The sequence below is a fragment of the Aphelocoma coerulescens genome, chromosome 6 (assembly GCF_041296385.1).
Source record: "Aphelocoma coerulescens isolate FSJ_1873_10779 chromosome 6, UR_Acoe_1.0, whole genome shotgun sequence".
Taxonomy (NCBI): domain Eukaryota; kingdom Metazoa; phylum Chordata; class Aves; order Passeriformes; family Corvidae; genus Aphelocoma; species Aphelocoma coerulescens.
Window position 1 is genome coordinate 34,824,584 of NC_091020.1, and position 8,634 is coordinate 34,833,217.

General features: G+C 45.2%; 1 long non-coding RNA gene across 4 annotated transcripts; it reads left to right on the top strand.

The window, feature by feature from the left end:
* Positions 1 to 3,481, top strand: LOC138112887 (uncharacterized). 4 transcript variants are annotated; one of them, XR_011151896.1, is made up of 3 exons: positions 1 to 463; positions 1,788 to 1,876; positions 1,963 to 3,481. It is a non-coding gene; the product is annotated as an uncharacterized lncRNA (long non-coding RNA). The 4 variants fall into 4 exon arrangements; XR_011151893.1 differs by lacking the exon at positions 1 to 463 and adding an exon at positions 641 to 912; XR_011151894.1 differs by lacking the exon at positions 1 to 463 and adding an exon at positions 919 to 1,434.
* The last annotated feature ends 5,153 nt before the right edge of the window (positions 3,482 to 8,634 follow it).

Here is an 8,634-nt window from a genome sequence, read left to right on the forward strand (position 1 = left end):
TCTGGTCTCCTGGACAAGAAAGGAAAAGCAAATCCAAGCTGAAAATTGTGGCAAAACCTGGAGAAAAGCTTTCCCAGTCTCCCAAAGCACTGACTCTAAAAGACCAGCAGATTTATTGATGTTAGGAAGTGTTTATTCCTTGTTTTCCAGATAATCCAAAGCAAGCCGAGCGCTCCTGGTGCTAAAAGGAGCGAGAAGTGCCAGCCTTGGAGAGCTGCCACCTCGACTGGCCATTCCCAAACTGCACTGCAGGCACTCCCAGGGGGGCAGGAGACTTTCCCAAACCTCATTACATCCCTCATGGGGGCATTATCCCTTCAGCTCCTGCACCTGCACTAATTTGGGTGGGATGGGGGAGCAGGAGGGGTCAGGACCCACAGTTATGGGCCCTGCTGGAGCTGCTGGAGGTTTTCCTGCAATAAATTAAGAGTTTTATTCTTTTTCTCATCCTAGCTGTAGCACCGTGTGTTTCCAGCCCTCCAGGAGGTGTTTCCACAAGCCTTGGCAGCACTTTTGGGTACATCTGTGGAGGTTGGAGATGCCCGTGAGCAGATGGAGCTGCTGCAGATGGCCCGGCTGGCACATACGGGGAGGAGGGATCGGCTCCTTGTGGTGGGAGTGGGATGTCAGAGGGGTCAGAATGGCTTTCCTTTATCACTCAGGATCCTTGTATCCGTGATTCCAGGCTGGAAAACTGTAAATATCACATGGAGTGGCTTTCTCTTATCACTCAGGATCCTTGTACCTGCAACTCCAGGCTGGGAAACTGTAAATATCACATGGAGTGGCTTTCTCTTATCACTCAGGATCCTTGTATCTGTGATTCCAGGCTGGAAAACTGTAAATATCACATGGAGTGGCTTTCCCTTATCACTCAGGATCCTTGTACCTGCAACTCCAGGCTGGAAAACTGTAAATATCACATGGCAAGGCTCATTGCTGGCACCTTGGGAGGGATGGGTTTAGGAGAGGTATTTCCAGCCTGCATCCTGCAAGTTGTTCCTGTTAAATGCTGATTAATTGTTATCTCTTGTTAATAAATACCACGAGGAGAGGTGGAGCTCTCCTCCACGCAGCTCTGGCCTGGTTTAAGTTAAGATTTAGGAGAGGGATGGGAATGAGCCATTGCTGGATGTGTGGGGAGAGCAAGGGAATATTGCTGTGCTCTCCTTTTCCAGAAGCAATTTCCAACCTTTCTCCCCAAACACAAAGTCCACCAGTGGGCAGAAACCACGATTAAATCTGTCATGTTTTTATTTCGTTCCAACACCTCTGTTTGAAATCTAAACTAACTTGCCGAGGAAAGCAAGGAGCCCTCTAACACCAGAATTCCAGCAGCAGAAACAACAGCCAGGCTCCAAAGGGCAGTAAAATATTCCATTAGCTGTGAAAACCAGAGGATTCTGCAGCAGTGACGGAGGAGTTTTATATCCTGTATGGATTTCCTTCGAATTTTAATGAAGGAAACCAAGTAACAAGGAAGATTCTCCCACATTAATAGCAGAAGGAGCGGATTCTCTGGGAAAGGAGTGGGATGCCTTTTATCTTTTCCTAATGAAAACACTGCCACCAGCTGGTTAATGAATGGGTCTGACCGGGGCTTTGCACAGGAAAAATGACACTGGGGGCTTTTAACCCACAGCTAAACTGGGAGTGGTATTTGAGGCCAGTATGTTTTCAGAACAGAAAGTAATTAATTACCTGTATGCTCCATTTCTTTTTCAAATAGAGGTACATGATAATAAAGCAATTAACGATTTTTGCCTTAAATATCTTGTTAAACAAAGGTGCCACTACATGAGGTACTTCAATCACCTTCCACCTCCCTGAACTGGTGTGACCATCTCAGCTTCCATTGCAGCTCAGACACCCCCAGGTTTGTGGCTGATTATTTTTCAATTAGCGCTGAAATGAATTGAATTGAGGCATTTGAAATGCATTTAAATGAATTTGTCTTCTCAGATTCATGGGTTGTTACTGATGTCCAGTGTTTTGCTGAGTCCCTGCTCACCGGAGCACGCCCTGGCAGCTCTGGGCTGTGAGTGCAGCTGTGGGTCCTGGTGCCAGGATTTGGCGTGGTTCCATCAACTCCTCACTCCTGATTTTGTTAAAACATCAGCAGTGGCAGCACTGACATTTCAACGGCCATGGTGGGCTTTGAGACAATTCCTGTGCTCGGAATGATCATTTTGGGTTTCCTGCAGCAGCGAGAAAAGTGCAGCTCGGCTTTTTAAGGCTGATGGAACAATCGCTGAGAAGAGAAACCTTGTAAATGGAGGGTGAGGCTCGGAGGCACAATTCCGTGCTCAGGGGGGATTCCCAATTGATCCTGTGCTGGAGAGACAGAGGATTTATTGCATTCTGAGGCTCTGTGAGGGCAGCAGTAGATGTGTTTCATGTTGGAGTAAATCATTTCCCTTACAGGTGATGATCTCCTCTGGCCCCAAACTCAGGTAGTGACTTTTGGTGCTGGTCATATTTATTTGGGGTTTTTTATCTCTCAGGAAGCTGAAGCCATGAAGAATTTCAAGACCCCTTCACCAAGCTTTGGCTTGAGGAGAAAATTTGCCCACCAAACCTGTGCCTGTGATATCACAGAATCCTTGAGGGTGGAAAAGCCCTCCAGGATCACCGAGTCCAAGCTGTGCCCAATGCCCACCCTGTCCCCAGCCCAGAGCCCGGAGTGCCACGTCCAGCCCTTCCTTGGGAACCTTCAGGGATTGGGACTTCTCTGGATGTGCTCCAGAGCTCCGTGGCTTTTTACAGCCGCTCTCCTGCACCATGAGCCAAGAATTCTCCCTGGATTTTGCCACCAGACTCAGCTCAGGGCAAACCTAAACCATGTTTTTGCTCTTACCTTATCATTAATAGGTTTAAAACAATTAAAGATATGATTTTTTTTAAAAAGTGGTGATAAAATTTTAAGTGACTCCAAGTTTTTTATGAGCATGTTTCAACCCAGCAGCCCACAAGTCCTGCTTGAAGCTCTGTGTGGGGTGGGGTTTTCTTCCCAAAACCACCTTCCTTGATGTGAGAGTAGATTAATTGCTCCTGTTTTCCCTTGGAAACAAATATTTCTCTAATGATCCAATATCTCATTAGGCAGCACCAAAATACTGGTTTTGCTCAGGGAGTACCTGGTTTGTCATGAGCTGCCAGCAGGTGTTGGACCTTAAAACACCCCAACATTGCAACTGTTCTGTCTGTGCACCTTCCACACTCTAAGAGTGTCCTATTCTCCGTACCCATTGGAATGCCTGAGTGGAATATTCACTGCTCAGCAATAGCAACAAACACATTCAAATCCATTGGTTTAATTGGCTACAAAACTTTTCCTCTGGGAGGGAATTCAGGACATAAAACATTTTACAGCCCTGGTGCAGATTATGTCGAGTTCTCTCCCAGCAGTCCCATTCATTTCAATGGATTGCCTGCAAAACAGGGGAGAGCCAGTGGAGAGAAGAGGGAATCCAGCCCCACGCCTGGCCAGGGGCGCTGCTGACAGCACCACGAGAGAGGTAAAACACCCTAAAGTCACCTATGGAAACTCAGCCAGAAGGAGAAATTTCTCTCTTCACTGTACAATAATCCTGCCTTGGAGAGGAGGATTAGGGGAGGATTAAGCTGCAGTGAAGCAAGGGCACTCTGTTCCCCAGGGACAGACTTCTCCAAGGGATTTAGTGGAATTTGGAAGGCACCCGTTGAGTTCACGTGGCCGCTGCTTTACCCCGTCCTCCCGAGCCTGCGGTGTGGATGTGAGCTGGGAGCTCCAGAAACGCGGCTTTGGGGGATAACACTGGAACTCCCTGATCTCTGAGGGCACTTGGGATGGCCCCAGCACGGGTGGGATCTCTGTGGCTGCAGTGGGCAGGTGGGTCCCTGCTCCGCTGGTAACCAGAGCCACGATGGAGCTGCAGGTGTGGATACAGACACTGGGTGAGGAGAAATGGGAGTATCACTGCAAATCTCTTTGTTTTACTGATTTCACCTCAGTTCCTTTTTTTTTTTCCCATTGTTGGGTCTATTTTAAGGAGGCTCAGGGGGGACCTTGTGGCTCTGCACAAGTCCCTGACAGGAGGGGGCAGCCGGGGGGGTCGGGCTCTGCTGCCAGGGAACAGGGACAGGAGGAGAGGGAACGGCCTCAGGCTGGGCCAGGGGAGGCTCAGAGGAGGAATTTTCTCATGGAAAGGGTTGTCAAGGATTGGAAGGGGCTGCTCAGGGAGGTTTGGAGTCCCTATCCCTGGAGGGAATGACTGGATGTGGCACCCAGTCCTCTGGGTTGGGGACAAGGTGGGGATCGGTCACAGGTTGGACTTGATGGTCTTGGAGGGCTTTTCCACCCTGAATGATTCTGGGATTTTGGGATCTGATACATAAATCAATATATACTGCCAGCAGCAAACAAAGATCCGATCTGATCCTGAAATTTAAGTTATTCTGTAATTAAACAAAAAAAACCTCATTCCAGGGAGCTATTTAGACAGTTGCCTCTTTCCAGAATCCATAGATATTCTAGATTCTGACAATACTACTCAATTAGAGGGTTTCTTATCAGCCAAAAGTCATTGAATATTTGAAGCCAGTTCATAAATGAAGTCAGGATATGAAATAGTCAAATTAAAACTGAAAATGTGCGTGTATACACGGGGCAGATAAGTGCATTGTGCTGGTTTGAATTACCTGGTAACTTGTGAAACATCTCAGGGTAATTGCACTTTAAAATTGATGTTTGTGTCTCTGTCAGGCTGGGAATATCCATCTTCCGAACTGCAGATTCCCAGCACAGTGGAGAACTCTGTGTTCCACGAGAGTTTATTATGAGCTACACAGAAATCCTAATTGCGCTTCTAATTGCCAGCAAGTCTGGCAGAAGAAAAAGAGCATTTTAGGGTGGATTCCAATTGTTCAGCAAACACAGAAGAGCGATGGGAAGGGACAGATTTTGTGTCACAGCAAAGCTGATGTGTCCCAGGAGGATGTGGTGGCTGGAGCAGGCTCCCGTGGGGTGAGAATGGTGCTTGATCCCAGTGGGTTTTGGATCAGATCCCAGGATAGCAACACAGGTTCTGCAATATTGACTGTTCCAGAGTCATGTTTCTCTACAGATCTCATTAACTGCCCCCTCATTAACTACAGGGTAATTGGGCACTTCTCATTTCACAAAGAGAATGTGCTGACCTTCAGTCAAATTCTAACAGACACTTCAGGGGAAGATTCAGAAAGCTCCTCTTGGAAAAATGAAAATCATGGCATGTCAGGCATGACAAACATCTTTATTTTCTGCCTGTGTGTTTCAGAGGCTTGACTTCTGATTCAGCACATGAACACCTGCAGGAAAAGCTGTTTTCCCAATGTTCTTGGCAGATTTCTGCTCGGGATTATTTCAGATTGCAATGTTTTGCTTGCTGATAAGATGTAAATAAACCCATGGGCTCCTATTCCCCTTTGAGAAAGGAATTAATAGAATAAAAGACGAAAACAGTCTCTCTTAAAAGATGTTTGCACACATTACAGAGTTGTGAAGCTTTCTGAAGGTTGCTCATCCAAAAATGACAACAAAAGTGATGTTTTGTGCTGTAATTTAGCAGATTAGCAGCTAAATATCAGGTTATTAATTGACTTCTTTCCCCCAGTCCTCCTTAGGGATACCTGGTCAATCCTGAAGGCAGAACGAGAAAATATCACCTCACTTAGGAAACATGACCAGGCAGCAGAAATGGTGGTGATTTTTAGCAGAGACTTCTGCCAACAGAGCTGTTACTCCTACAGGAGACTCCTGACAAGTCCAGAACAAATATTCTGACAGCGAATCGACTCCTGACCTGCGTGAGCCAAACACTTTGAAAAATGCTGTGTGTTGACTCAGTCAAAGGTTTTCTACCTTGTTGATAAACTCAGCTCTTTCAGCCTTCAAAAGAGTGATTTCTGTGTTCCTTGGCGTATCCTTTGTGTTCTCCTTGCAGGAATTTGTGAATACAGCAGCAATCAGTTAATTCTTACACATTTTAAAAGCCTTTTGTATGCTACAGTGGGCTTGGGAGCAGCACCTTCAAATAACACCTTAGGAATGAAAATGTTTTCCCTTCAGGAATATCTCCCAGGCTAACAATGCCCACTGTTTTCCATCGTGTTTCCCATGAGAACATGAGCCTTTACAGGAGGGCAAGAACTACCCTGAGGGGGGAAATAACGAGGAGAATGGAAAATCCAGGCTTGTGAAACCATTTGTTTCCCAATGACTAAACAGAGAGTGTGGATTTCCACTTTGTCTTTCCAGTCCAGGCCTCGGTCAGGAAGGGCTGAGGCCTCCCATGTGTCATCACCATGTTGGGCTTCAAAAGAGGTTTCTTCTTTTCCTTCTCCTTTCCCCAAGTGGCTCCTGCCTGGCACACAACAGCACTAAACCAACAAATATGGGGGGTTTGATGTTGTGACTCAGAAAAATCAACTCCTCCCAAACAAAAGCTGAAAGAGACTCAAGAGATGGTTCAGGCCCAGATCTTGTGTTGCCTCCAAGCAAAAACATTCTTGTAAACACCGAGTCAGACAACAACCCTGCTGTGACAACAGCCAGCAGCAATGCTCCAGACACTGGCAATGAGGAAGTCTAGACAGCTCCTGCAAGAGCAATCAGGAATTCTTAAGATGTCTCCTATTGCCATTGAGTTGGTCTCATTTTGCCTCATTGCCAATGGACCAAGCTGGCTGGTGGCTTACCCCCCTCAAAGAGCCTCCCTTAGTCATCCTTTTCTTCTATGAAACTAAATCAAAACTTTAAACTTCTTTTTAAAAAAGTCATGGTTTTTTTGAAAGTCTGGGTCTCTCTGCTGTCCTCCAACTTCTACATTTCATCTCCAACCTTTCTGAAACTACCTCTTAAATTAAACATCTCTTTCGCAGCACTCACAATAACTGCTCGTATTCCATATCCTCCCTCTTCCAGCAATTCCTGAAAATAACTGCATGGAAAGCTACTCCTACCTGAATTTTGCCTTTCTGGATGTGTCTCATTTAATGATTCCCTGTGGCAATCTCCAGTTCTGGTTGTTTGGGTTCTTTTCTATTTTGTGACATCGTAATTTTTACATAGATGGAAATACTGAAGAGAATCAGACTGAGAAGAGATTCCTGTGGATGTGCACTGAGTTATCCCCAAGTGGATTGATGAATTACTTCCTGAGGGTAGAAAACACCCCTTTTTCCCAACAAGTATCCAAATAACCTGGTCCTACCATAAGATCTTACGACAGAATCCAACAAGTGGCACAGGAGGAAAAAAAAAAATCCACTTCCAAATTTCTGTGCTGCTCCAAAACACGACATGAACTCTGCCATTAGCTTTGCTTTTGTCGTCTTCTCTGTCTGAATTTTAAAGCTCTGCACATAAAGCAGCCGGAATTGCTGCCGGATTTCGAGGCAGGTGACATTTGTGTATCGCTGTTGTCGCCGCCGGATGACTCTGGTAATGCTCTAATTATGTGTAGTGAGTTGTCTCTAAGTGCTGGATGAAAAGCTCCCTGCATCATTAGGCACCTTGTTGTTTACTAAATGTCTTTTATGATCCTACAGGGGCCCCAGTGAAGGTTGTGGCGGTGATTGCGTGCGGAATTTCTATTTTTGGGGATTTCTAATTCAGCCGTTCGTTTTCACTCCGGGCTGAAATCTGGCGGATTGATTCTCAGCTGAGACTAAATTAATTACTGAGTTTAACAGCAAAGTTTGGCAGGGCTGGGTTAGACAGCTCGAGGTGGGCTCTTTTAGCATTAAAACAACAACATTTTCCAATATATTTTCTTTCTGGTAGAGGATAAGAATTTTAAAGGAAAGATCTTAAAGCCTGAGGTGGATGTTGGTCTGGATGAGGGAATCATGGAATGGGTTGGGTTGGAAGGGAGCTTAAAGGTTGTCTACTCCAACACCCTGCAATGAGCAGGGACATCTTCATCTAGACCATATTCCTGGTTTTCTCTGGACAAGGGACACCATCTCTCTGGACTTCTTTCAGGTGTTTGGTGTTAACCATGAGGCAAAATTACTTTTTTTATTTAAAAAAACTGGCTTTATAAATCATTCCATCTTGTTGGGTTTTTTTTAAAAACCCAATTTTGAAAAATCTCTAGATAGATGGAAATGTTAATTAAACACGTGCTGTGAAGAAAAAATATGACTGTCCTATGCTAGCTCTACAGCAAATCTAAAATTAATTTGCAATTTGAAAATAACACCAAAAAAATGAATGGGTTTTTAACCAACTCGAATGGGATCAGCTGGAAAGGGAAGTGTGTTTCTGGCAGAGGAATTAGAGTGGCAATCTGACACATTGTTTGGCAAGGACTAATATTAGGAATATTTTGTCAAGTGCTATGAATAAACTGGAAATAGTCTGGAAGGGTCCTGTAATGGCTGACTCAGCTGGTGCTTCCCAGAAAATTTTTCAGCAGTCCATGACTACATTTTATGAAAAAGTTAATGTGGTTTCTCCTTGGTTTACAAAGGAATTGATCCCTGAGAAGTGCAGGATTTCCACTTTTAAAGCACCTGTGTTGACCTGTCAGGAGTCATTTCACATGAGGCAGAAGGACAATGGGGGCTGAAGCCACTGGAGGAGATTGCTCTGGAAAATTATCCAAGACT